Source organism: Pinus tabuliformis, chromosome X (genome assembly GCF_031772625.1).
Source record: "Pinus tabuliformis cultivar Carrire ecotype Pingquan chromosome X, CPIR1, whole genome shotgun sequence".
Classification (NCBI taxonomy): domain Eukaryota; kingdom Viridiplantae; phylum Streptophyta; class Pinopsida; order Pinales; family Pinaceae; genus Pinus; species Pinus tabuliformis.
In genome coordinates this window covers 628238066-628251960 of record NC_142308.1, presented here as the reverse complement: position 1 = coordinate 628251960, position 13895 = coordinate 628238066, and positions in this window count along the sequence as shown.

Sequence of the window (13895 nt, the reverse complement as noted above, 5' to 3'; positions counted from 1 at the left end):
ATCCTAACCCAATATAGCCTATTTATTAGATTTTTGTAACTTTTTCCTTGACTAACACTTGTTTTTAACTATTTAATCCACTTACCATATACTCTCTCTTGTTTCCACCCATCTAGTATACAAGAACACTTATCTTTTTAATAAAACCAAATTAAGAGGGCATGTTTCTTTCTTACACTTAAATGTTTTTAATACAACTGAGTTAAGAGCATGTGTTTCCTTTTCAAATTCCAAAATTATAACATGTATATATCTATAAACTAAGAACAAAATCATTGCATAAAAAAGGTAAGCTTAAATTAAATTAAAATTAGATTATTATTATTATGATAAGTACACCAAATTTGGAAAAAATGTTTTCAAACACAACCATAAAAAAAAAAGGTGTTAGTTTGTCAAATGCAGCTACAAACTTATTAAACCATCTTATATCCATCTTAACCCGTATCTATCAAGTGTCGAGAGGGATCCAATCTCTCGATGTGAAAACCTCTTTTTTGGCACTTGATAGATCTAGATTAAGATGGATCTAGGTTGGTTATATAATACTATATAATATCTATATGTGTATCTATGTGTCTCTTTCTTATTCCCTCTCTCTACCTCACCCCCCAAACATACACAATCTCTCTCCATATCTATCTCTCCCTCCCTCCCTCTTCCTCTCTCTCTTCCCTCTATCTCTCCTCTCTCCATCGCTCCCTTGTCACTCACTCTCTCTCTACCTTTATCCCTCTGTCTTTCTTCTTCCTTCCCTCTCTCTCCCCCTCCAACTTCATCTCTCTCTCCTCTCTCTTAGTGCTCTCTCTCACTTTCTCTCTCACCACCCTCTGTCCCCCCACATCACTCTCTCTCTCTCCCCCCTCCATCTCTGTGCTCCCTTCTCTCCCTATCTTTATCCCCACCTATTCGCTCCCTTCCCTCCTCTCTTCTCTCCCTCTCTCTCTATCCATCTATCCCTTGTCACTCCCTCTCTCTCTCCACCTCTATCTCCCTATGCCTTAGTTCTTTCCTCCCTCTCTCTCTCCCCCTCCAACTCCATATCTCCCTCTCCCCCCCCTCTTATTCTCTCTCTCCCCCTCCAACTCTATATCTCTCTCCCCCACTCTCTTCTTCTCTCTCTCCCCTCTCTCTCTCTTCCTACCTCCTTCTCTCTATCTCCCCCCATCACTCTCTCTCTCTCTCTCTCTCTCTCTCTCTCTCTCTCTCCACCCTCCATCTTTGTCAGTATCTCCCTCCCCCTCTCTTCCCTTCACTTTTCTTGCTATCATCACTTGGATCCTTAGTTAAGATAGATCTATGTTGGTTATTACTAATATTTGTATTAGATAAATTTCACATCTTTAAATATAAAAGTATTCTCATTTTTAATTTTATTAAAACCCTAATTTAATTTATATGGGAAAGGTTAGAGGGTTTATATATATCTCAAAACTAATTACAACCATTTTCCTATTAACTTCAAATAAAAAATGTCATTAAATTAAATTAAATTAAAATATTTTTATTGTGAAATAACTTATGGTTTTTAGGCATGTGATATTAATAAGCCATGGTATTGGCCCATGGTATTGTAACAAAGCCTATTTACAAGTTAATAATATCCATGGTAAAGTGGGGGTGAATATCTATAGTTAAGAATATTTTCACATTGTTATAAAATATTTAGATTGTGAAATAAGATATGGTTTTTTTGGCATGTGGTATTGATAAGCCATGCTATTAGCCCATGCTATTGTAACAAACCCTATTGACAAGTTCATAATAGCAATGACAAAGCGGGGGTGAATATCCATGATTAAGAATCCTATCATATTCTTATAAAATATTTTGATTTTGGAATAATTTATGTTTTTTGGGCATGTGATATTGATAAGCCATGGTATTGGCCCATGGTATTGTAACAAAGTCTATTTACAAGTTAATAATATCCATACTAAAGTGAGAATGGATATCCATGGTTAAGAATATTTTCATATTGTTATAAAATATTTTGATTGTGAAATAAGTTATGTTCTTAGAGCATGTGGTATTAATAAGCCATAGTATTGGCCCATGGTATTATAACAAAGCCATTTTTTTACAAGTTAATAATATCCACTGTAAAGTGGAGGTTTGGTCCCAAAATAAGTTATGGTTTTTGAGCTTGAGGTATTGATAAGCCATGGTATTGGCTCATGGTATTGTAACAAAACCTATTCACAAGTTAATAACAAAATCAAAATACAACAAATTGAATTTTATTATTTTTATTATTAATTGAACCAACATTTAGATTTTTGCACTCATCCCCATACTTTTGACTTTTATTATTATTATTACTATTATTATTTAACTAAGGCCATATTTAGAATTGTTTACATACTTACATTACACCTACACATCTACTATATACTTTATAAATATTGTAAATTTTAACATTTTTGAAAAAATAGAGCCTTAATTTTGATATAACAAATCCCTCCCAAATCCAATCTTTATTTACGTTCTAAAACAAGTAGTATATTTTCACTTTTCATAGGGTAGAGGGAAAATGAGTAGTGCATTTTCACTTTTCACACCGCGGGAGGGAAAACGAGATTAAAACAAGTATATTTTCACTTTTAATAGGGTTGGAGGGAAAACGAGATTAAAACAAGTACATTTTTACTTTTCATAGGGCGGAGGGAAAACGAGTAACACATTTTCACTTTTCACATGGTGGGAGGAAAAACAAGATTGAAGAGAGTTGTGAATTAAGGTATGAGTAACACATTTTCACTTTTCACATGGTGGGAGGAAAAACAAGATTGAAGAGAGTTGTGAATTAAGGTTTTTCCAGATCTTTAGTCCCTTAATGGTGCCCAGATATGTTTCATTTCTAACCTCTGCATTTCCACTCGACTTTTAGTCTTCTTCCACACAAGGAGAAGTATACACACCTCAAATCTTTGGTTCAAAATTCAATTTTTTTTCATCCTTGCTTTTAAATTTATGCTTTAATCTCTGTGCCACACTTTGTTACTGTTTGTAGGGATGGCATTGGCATTTGATGACTTTGGGAGGCAATTTATCATAAGAAAGAAGCAGAGGTAGAAGACCCAAATGAGAGGATTAGATGTTCAAATTGTCTAACATTGTGGTCACAAGGGCTGTTATGAGAATACTGCACACCTCACTGGACTCCAATGGAATAAAATGATGCTCTAGAATGCCTGCGGTGATGATGAGAGGATTAGATGTTCAAATTGTCTAACACTGTGGTCACTAGGGTTGTTATGAGAATACTTCACACCTCAATGGACTTGAATGGAATAAAAATGATGCTCTAGAATCCCCGTGGTGATGTCATCATCAGTAAGTTCCTATTCCTTTTATTCATTCCCTATTTCTGGATCAGTGAAACCCCCCTTAAATTGTGAAAATTAGTAGCATTGACTTTAAAAATTATATGATTCATAACTAAAAATTACTTAAATTTTCTGTAAAGACTGAAATAAGCCAATACTTTGCGATATACTCACTCTTTCTCACAAAAAATGAGGCCCTCCGAGCTAGATGCTCTACATATGTCGATGCCTGCCTACTAAAGCTCTTAAAATTGGTGAATGTGTTTAGATGTCATTTGGATATGTGGACGTCTAATGTGCATTAAGGGCATTTCAACCACTAGATTTGTATGTTCCATATTCCATCATGTTGGTTCCATTTATAGGTGCATGTCGGTTTTCCTTGTGGGTAGAGCTTGACACAATCATTTTGGTTAGATTTGGAGAACTTGCTATTTAAAGTAGTTCTCCTATTTTATAGGAGATAAATTTTCAGGGCCTACATGTCAAACATAGCTACATGGTATTGGTTCATGCATGTAAATTTTGTGCACTTTGAGGATGTGGTACTTCAGTTTACCACCCAAATTCACACAAAAAATGAACCCAAATTCACACAAATTTACGAAGTAACTGAACTGAATAATTCACATAAACCCAAACTCACACAAATTTATGAAGTAACTGAACTAAATAACTCACACAAAAACTAAACCCAATTCACACAAATTTACGAAGTAACTGAACTGAATTGTTTCTGTTATTAACTATTTACTATTGTTAGGCATGAAACTATATATTTATGAAACTAAATGCACACAACCATTCCATTATTCATGAATCCATAAATCACAAATGCGGCTAACACAATCAGTTAGAGAGGCAACCTAAAAATTAATTCAACCATGAAATAAACCATTAAAAATAATATTAATTCAATACAATTCATATATACATTTAGGAATACTTATATGTTTGGAATTGTTCAACAATTAGTTACAAAAGAAGGAAGTAAGATCACAACCATATAATCAAAGATCAATCACAATTCATATTTTATTCGATCACTCGCTTCATCATTGACATTAGCACTATTTCACTTGATCACAAGATCCATTGTTAGTAAGATCTTTGTTTGACAATAGACCACACATAAGGGTATGCGGGGGTATTGTCTTACTATCCATAAGCATCCCTTAAATATAATCTCTTCATGAGTATAATTGATGGCCTTTACTATATTGGAGCTAAGTAGTTGCTAAATTGAAGATTAATTTTTGCAAAGGATAGTGAGTTATTTCAATGCCTTTTTTTTTATAAATCTTCCTCCCAGACCTTTAGTTATTCCTGGATGATATGTACAGACAAAACAACATGACGCACTTCTTGTCTTCACATTATTTTTTGTCAAGTCTATGCTTCGAACAAGACATAATAGCTCTTTTGACAATACAAAAAAAACACTTAATACTTGGTGAATAATATTAAGAAGTGCCTTGTTGTTGCTGTGCAAAAACTTATGGACAAGAACAAGAAAGTGAAAGAGAGATGTAAAATTGGCTAGAACATATATTTTCTACTGATCACTAGATCCATAACTAATGATCCCACAATGTTAGTAGATAATCGTTCCTTCAAATAATTATCCTCATATGTCTCGGGTTATTTTTGTTTTATTCCACCTTCCATGGCGCTGATCCCTAATGTGGAAGAAATTTTATGATGAAGACCGTTAAATTAACCCACCAACTTCATAGGGTTCCAATTGATGTTCTTGTGTCCAGCTTCTAATTTCTGGTCTTTAAGCTCTCTCGCAATGGTATATATATATATATATATTGATGGGCCTTTCCGGACTATCTATATAAACAACTTATATTTCACTAGATAGACAACAGAGTTAGCAACTTGAAGTTTTCTATCACATTTTTATTTTAAAAGAGGTTCCTCTAGTTCTTCTCTTAGGGTTCCTTGTTGCCCTTCATGCTCACTTCCATCATTTACTTTGGCTATAATTTTTCTTAGTTGGGCTATTTCTATGGTTTCAGTGTTGTAGTAATTGTTCTCAACATTTTCGTAATGTTTGCATTTCTTCAATATATGCTTCTCCAATTCACATCCACTCCTCCACATACCATGTTTTTTCTCTTTTCGCAACTGGCTTTTGGACATCATATTACCAATTCTCATCCCAGAGTCACTTCTCTCCCCTAAATCTCCTTTGTTGGATTTGCAACAAAGGAGGGAGAAAAAATTTGCTTTGTTGGATTTGCCTCACTGCAGGTTCTTCCTGCTTTAATACCAATTGATGGGTGCTGGAAAATGCAAAACCTGCACAAATGCACACCAATCTATTGTAGGTAGATAAGAAATAAAATTTACTACCCATCTCAGTGGATGGTGTCAATCACAATCAATGTATTTCGCTAAATAGAGGCCAAACAATTCCACATGATGATTTTATCATTAAACTTGTATTATAACATTCAAGTAAATTAGTGAAATAATAGTGATGCTACTCAATTACATTCACTTTGCAATAGAAATTGATCCTCATGCACAGGATTAAGAAAGGATAAATAAAAATAAATACTTTTTTTCTCACAGAACAATGGGTTGCACGGTTTCTTGTTTAGGTAGATATTCCATGCTAGTTCTCTTTCCAGGAGTTTACCCTTCTTGTTGCTCGATGATTATTCCTTAACAATCTCCCTCATTATCAATGGAGTGATCTTCCTCAATTGCCCAATGATATGCCTCAACTGATCCAAGGATCTTCTTACCCAATGATTGTGCTCAATTATAGTTGTGGAGAATACAAAATCCCTCTATAGTAACATCATCATATGTGAGTACCAAATACACGACATTGCCATTCTCTACTAGAGATTTTGAAGCAATTTCCCCTTCCACTAGAGCTATAATTTGGCTCCACTTCAAAGATATGCCGAGGGAATAACCAACATCTAACTTATGCTTTCCTAGCCTTGTATTTGCCATGGAGATGGCCTTGTTGGATTGACCACGGTATCTCTGAGTGGTTTTACACTAGCTGTACAAAGAGGGCTCTAGGGTCTTGCTATCTTCTAAGGACTAAATAAAATCTGCCACAATGCAATGCTAAGCTGGGCTGAATCTGCCATACCAACTTAGATGAAAATCCATAGTATGACTACTGGTGAGCAAGGGACCATTGTGATAAGTTAAAATAAGGGGTTGCTATTCAACTAATACGGAGGAACACAGATCAAGAAGAAGAATAAGACATACAATAAATTTAAACCCTCCCATTCGAAAAATCAGATAAACCCTAGTGCTACTTGGTTTCTCCTGACAGACAAGAAATGCCTAATTTTTTTCTCCCTCCTTTGTTGGATGTTCCTCACTGTAGGTTATTCCTGATTTAATACTAATTGATGGGTGTTGGAAAATGAAAAACCTACACAAATGCATACTAATCTGTTGTAGGTAGATAAGAAATAAAATTTACTACCCATATCAATGGATGGTGTTAATCACAATCAATGTACATCACTAAAAAGAAGCCAAACAATTCCACATGAGGATTTTATCATTGAACTTGTATTATAACATTCAAGTAAAACTGTGAAATAACAATGATGCTATTCAATTACATTCACTCTACAGCAGAAATTGATCCTCATGCACGGGATTGAGAAAGGATGAATAAAAAGAAATACTCTATTTCTCACACAACAATGGGTTGAACGGTTTCTTGTTTAGGCACAGATTCCATGCTAGTTCTCCTTCAGGAATTTACCCTTCTTTCTTCTCAATGATTATTCCTCAACAAGCTCCTTCATTTTCAATGGAGTGATCTTCCTCAATTTCCCAGTGATATGCCTCAATTGCTCCAAGGATATTCTTTCCCAATTATTGTGCTCAATTGCATTTGTGGAAGTCGTTGCCTTCTTCTCGAGAGAGTTTGTTGCTTCTCTTAATTTGTTTTCCTCAACAAATTCTTCCACTTTATCCTAGTGATTTCTGGCCTATGTTAAAATTTATTTCTCAGCGATCTCCTCCTTTGCAATGAATGTCTTAATTATTCCTGGAGTTGATTTTTGTTTCATCATTCAACAAGATGTTTTTGGAAACAACAAGATCTGTGATTCCATGCCATCGCACCCTGCTCTATTTCTATTAACTTAGTATCTCTTTGCTTTTGTCTTATTTCTCCAATAGCAGCAATCCATCATCTCAACTCTTGTTTTTATTTTGGTTCAAGTGTAATAGGTGAATAAACTAAGTACACTGTATCTTGCCTTTCCTATCAACTATTTTTATAAATGTCATGTTTAAAGTGGGAGTCGGTGAAACTAAGAGTGATCTCTTGTGGGCTCATGTAAGTCCCACAAGCACAAATTGATTATTAAACATGAATGAGATGCTGGAATTTAAACACGTTTTTGGTGATGCAAGAACACTAATGGATTGGGGATGCTACTGCATTACTCATTCCAATGTCAAGTAGATAACCATTGTTTGAAAATATATGTTGAAGTTACAATGTATTTACCACGTGGCACTATTTGGTGCAGTTATAACAGATTGAGTAGACAAGTAGATGAATAGATTCAATAGAGAAGTGGATCCAAGCTTGAGATTCCAATGGTAGTTTTCTTGATTTCAATGATAGGAATTGGATTTGCAACATGCCCCTGATGTTTTTAACTGCTTTCAACTTTTCCATTTGACAACATGTTTATGCCCTTGTTTGAATGCTAGAATTTAGTTATTTTCCCAATAACTATTTGGAGTAGTTTATTTTTTATTTGCAGCAGTAATCTTTATTTATCAGGGTTCTTTGAATTTATAGGTTCATGTTTAAAGACATATACATTTGAGCTCCTGTGGGTCTATTTCATTCTATTTATCCTTTTATTCTATAAATCTTTGTGTTTGTTGGTGATTTACAATTTGGTGATATTAGTTTCCCGCTGCAACACCTTGTTCGATTTCTTGAAGATATTTCCTTTCTTTTATCTTACTATCTTTCTTGTGAAGCATGATTATTTATTTTCATACATAGCATTGAAGTTTAAGCAGTTGGTTCTGCATTTGAAGGATGATTTTCTTATATGATTTGGTTCCATTTTGCATGTATATCAACCTTCAGAAGAAGAAGTGATGGGATTTCTTGATCCCTATGTAAATATAGTTTGCTTAGATTGTAATGAGGCTGGTGATGGTGATATTTTATTATTGCGTGATCACTATTATTCAACATATCATATATATTGTGTTGGCCTTGGAAGGGCTATCCCTGAAGGAGATTGGTATTTTCAAGGCTATCAAACATCTATGCCTGGACAGTCCAACACACATGATGAAGATGTTGAGGATTTTGTGCTTTATTTTCACAATGGGGATGAAGCTTAGGAATTAGAGGATTAATGGAAGATGCTCCAGTTGGGATGGTTGTAGAAAGAATAAACTTAGAGCTCAACTTATCACCACCTTCTTCTTCTTTTGCTCCTCTCATAGAGATAAGGCCAACTCATGTAATAACAATTCACAGAAGGATTTTGCGATGAAGCGCTCAAAATCCATCTCCTAGATTGCCATATATAGCAAGGGATTCACTTAGCCAAACTGAAGCATCTAGGTCTACATCCCAAGTACCCATTGTATGGACAAAAGCTCTCTTCGGTCATCACATACTTAAGGAACGTGTACGTGCTTTACATGAGAATTGGTATGCACTAGGAAGAGGCTTTTAGAAGTTTTCACCTAGCTCTTCCCTTGATAGATTTCGGACCAGAGATGGGACTGATGCAATTGTACAACCCACACCCAACATCAGGTCACTTATTTTTCGTGAATTAGCTCGGAGAATTAATTTAGCCCCTGTTTTAGAGATGGAAAATTATATAGTTAAATCTGATGTTGATCAGGTGTGGGCAATGATGAAACATACTCTAGCATCAAGAGAAGATAATATAGGTCTAGCTAATTTTCATAAAGATGGAAGACATTGGAAGGGATCATCTTCTGGTCATAAAAATTATTTATAAGAATTGATGGGCAATGCCAGGTAAATTGTTGTGAGCGGAAGCATCTTAACTACTCATGTACGATCAAGAACTAGATATAGTCAAGATAAACACATTCCTGCAACGAATAACTATTTGGAAAATACAGAAAGGATAATAGAGGATATATCATGTAGGGATGTTGGAAATAATAGGCTGCCAGCACCTAGTGTTTCTAATGAGATATTGGGTATAAGATTATTTGAAAGAAGTAACAGTTTACATCATCAGCTAAACATTGGCAATTCATTTAGTAAACCTCATGAAAATGGAGTCTACAAAGTTGAAGGTGCAAAGGAGAAGGTGATCTCCATGGTAAAATCTCACATGAAGCGCACACTCACAAGGGAACATAGGTAAAAGCATGTGTATCTTTCCTTCTTTTATGGTTTGTCTCTATAGATTTGATTTTACTAGGTGTACATTGTATGTGTCTCAAAATTTCTCCTTAGGAAATCATATTTTTGTTCTTTCCAAGAAAAACTCTTTGGGGAATCCCAATGGATGTTTCCCCAAATTCATGGATGGCATCCCTATTAAACCCATTGGCATTGACTAGTGCACCTCACCCAAGGGATTTCAAGCAGGGCACCTATCAACATATAACTAGCCAAATACCCAGTAACATTAATGACATTTGGTTGGGCTAACCCCTTGGGCTCCATAAATCATAATCAACTACACTATTTTCCATATTAACATATTGATCCTGTTTAACATTTTGTTAGAGTAACCATAACAATCCAAGCCTGTTCCTATTTTTATTTTGGTTTTTAATTCCTTTTTTAGTGTGGTGACAACTTTATATGACTGTATAGGTGTTAATTTTTGTCAGAGCATATGTTGAAAAGTAGATGCTCTCTTACATTCTACCTTGTATGTTATGTATTGATGGAGTTCAATTTCATTACTTGTGACCAAAGAACTGTGTCAGGCATGTATACAAGGATTCTTGTATCATTATTTATAAAATAAAATTTGTCCTTAAACAAGCAAAGTAGATCCTTAATGCTACACATTTGCATCTCAGGGAACTTCCAATCCTAATAAATGAGGTGAAATTTAAGTGTTTCTAGAATCCAAATATCAGGTTTTGTGAATTCTCTCATATATGCTCTTGGAAAAGCGAAGTGAAATTTAATTATTTCCAAATCTTAAGTTCTGTGAATTCACTCATATTTGGTGTCGGAATCTTTTGAGCAAACGAGAAGAATTTCTTTTAGTTGCATTCAAATTTTCCAAAAATAATACTAAATTTCTCCCTGACTAAAATTATCCTTGAAATGGCTTTGGGATTGATAATTTTGTAAATATTTTTAGGGAAACAACCCAAAAAACTTGTTCCATATTAGAGTTTTATAACACTAGGTACTAAAATAATCTTCTATTTTCTGCTGCAAATGTCTGATAGATTCTGCCTAGAAACTGATCAGAAAATTAGGTAGATGCACTAGACGGACTAAATAATTTTGAATGAATAATCACTTAACATAAATGTTATATTAGGTTGCATAAATATATAACTTAGAAGCATGAACTGAAGAAGAAATCTCAACAAGATTGATATATTCTTCATTGAGTTGAATGAGGCCAGAAATAGCTTTGACTAGAGGGCGTTGAAAATGGCATAATTTTGTTATGGTTGGATAGATTTAGAACTGAAAATCAGTAGTTTTCTTGCTTGCATAACTTGGGAATATTTTTGTATCTCAAGTCTCAACCTTATTGAATAGTATGATATATGCCTTTCAATGTTGAGATATGCTGTTATACCACTTGATAGTAACCTAAACACTTTGGATGAAAATTTAGTTGTGAATTTTACTTGCAAAAGATATAAGTGAAAATATAGATTAATTATCCATTTTCTAGAATTTCCTTGAAATTTCGCTACTGCTTGAATGAATAAATATGAAACTAATTGTCGCACCAAGACAAAAAATATCTCTAACAATTTGCAGTGGAATAGAACACTCTGCTAGATGTAGAAATTTAAAATATTGTCCATATTAGAGTTTGAGACACCTTCTTCACGACCAGGTTCATCGATGCTCATTTCTTTCCATATTCATTTTCATAAGCATTAGGGTTGTTTACCGTCAAATCAGAGTAGCTAGAAAGTGTCTCTTTGATTTCAGAAAGCGGCCCAGGAACAACTTCATCCAAGAATACCCTAGAAGGCTCATCAGTAGCAAGAATAAAGGTCTTTATTATATTTTATTTCATCACATGCATCCATCATGTTAGGTTCCTATACCAATAGGTGTCATATTTCATGATTGACTGTTGAAGTGCCAAATATGATCATCCTTTCCATGCTGCAAAGGTTCCATATTTTCAAAAAATCAAAAAACTTAAAAAATGAAAAGAGGGTATGCCCTAAAAGAAAAATCAAAGGGCAAAAAGAACGAATTGGTCAAGAAAGAAAGAAAATGAACCCCAAAGAAAAGAGCAGGAAAGTGTGCTAGTCAAAATTCCACTACTATCCTATTTTTTGCAAAAAATTTCAAATTGTGCAATCAGTGATTTCTGTCACACTTGATGGGTGGCCCAAAAGCTCAATCTTGGCCTCTCCATGTTTAAATTTCTTGTTTTAGAAATAGAGAATAAGGTCTGTTCAAATAGTTTAAGCTTGGCTGATAAGTAGTTAGGTAGAGAAATAAGGGTGCTCAACAGTTAAATCTGAGCCCCTGAAAGAGATAAGGGTAGACTTAGATAGGAGGGCAGTTAAATGAAAACAAGAGAGAAAGGGTTTGCTAGTTCAAATGCACCCAATCAAAAGGAAGAAAAAATGTTAGGTGTATTAGGCTGGGTAGGCAGTTTTGGTGTTGCTGAAGCAAGTTTGTGATCAATTTTGTCCTTTGAATATGACCTATCTCATGGATGGCATAAGTGATATAGCAAGGTGGCTGCAAAAACAGTTGAAGCATGACTAATTTCCCCCCTCATTTCTCCAAAAGCATTTACTAATTCCCCCCCCAAGGAAATTTAGATCTGCTCAGTGCTCCTAGCTTACTTCATATTATGAGAAATACTAAGTAAAACTTTGTGTTTACTTGGGCAAGGGAAGCCACATTTCTTGTGTAAAAATACTTTTGATCCATTCTACTAAGTTTTCCAAATCCATAACTTGGAGACCTTTCACTCCCCTAACCCTAAGTTTCATCTTTTACTTAGTGCTTTTGGTCTGTAAATACTTCTCATTTTAACCTATTAACACTATTATATAGCTCCTACATAATATTTCCCCTCCCATACTATGTAAAAATACATAAAAACCCCGAAATTCTTAGTATCCTGCCCTGGGTTCATGTATAGCCATATATTAATATTAAAGGGGGTCCAAGGTTTATCCAAAACCTTGTGGACAACCCATCCCTGCACGCGCATATAACATTGGGATTTATTCAACGTTTGGTTGAATAAATAACTACGCCCGAACATTTAACCAAAGTTTCAATACACTGCCCGAACATTACAAAACGTTAAAAATTAACGTGGGCCACCATACCATACACCTTCGCCAACTCCACCCATTCATCAACTGTCCGATCCGGGCTTTCCCATAGGACGATCCATGTCAATATCGGAACCCCTCCAATGACCGAACGATAGCCTCCGGGAAAACGGTGGTTTGCCACCGTACACAATCCACGTGTCTCCGCCTCGTTTTATCGCGTCCCCTCCGCCCAAAACTGCCGTTGTTGAAAAGCGGTACGATAATACCATAGACCGCCCCCCCTTCCCGCAGCTGACGTTGTCGCCCACGTCAGCACCCACGTCGGCTGCCACCTCACCACTGTATCATCTTCCGTATCCACCACATCACCGCCAAGTCAGCTTCCGTACCCCCGCTACACGACAAAGATTACATCATGCTGACGTCACCCGACCAAAGTGCGCCAAAAACCCACCAAAATCAAACTTTTGTTAAAAAGGCGTAAAATGTCGTTTTTCGTTTGTTTTTGTTTGTTTCTTCTGCGCAACCTCTGCATGGTTTTTTACGTTCAAAGCGGCATTTCCACTGCACAGTCCGCCACCCAGAGAAATTGAATCCACAGCACTGCCCATCAACTAGGTCTGCCACCTACATTTTGCATAGGGCGTCCATTAAACAGGTATTTACCTGAGTTCCGCTCCTAAACCCTGTTTTTCTAAGTTTTCTCTGTAAAATTTCCCGGAGCACCCAAATTCAAAATAGAAACACAGTGCTATGTCCAAACCGTGAGCTATAACCTCTGTTTTTATCCATTTTACCAAGGAATCCCTCAAATCCCGTCTCCCACTGCAAAATTTGCCCATTAAGCTAAATTCAAGCTCGTTTCGGCCTGCAATTTCCGCAGAAAAGACCCAAACTGTCATTTTACCTACTGTTGTTACATAAAGCCCAAATTTCAGATTGAAAAATCACCAAAGATTGTATAATGGAGGCTCCAGTGGCCCTGAATGTTGCCCCCTTGAATGCACCACACAAAGAATTGGAATGGTTGCCCCTTGCTGACAGAGATTTCCAAATTAATGATATGATTGGTGA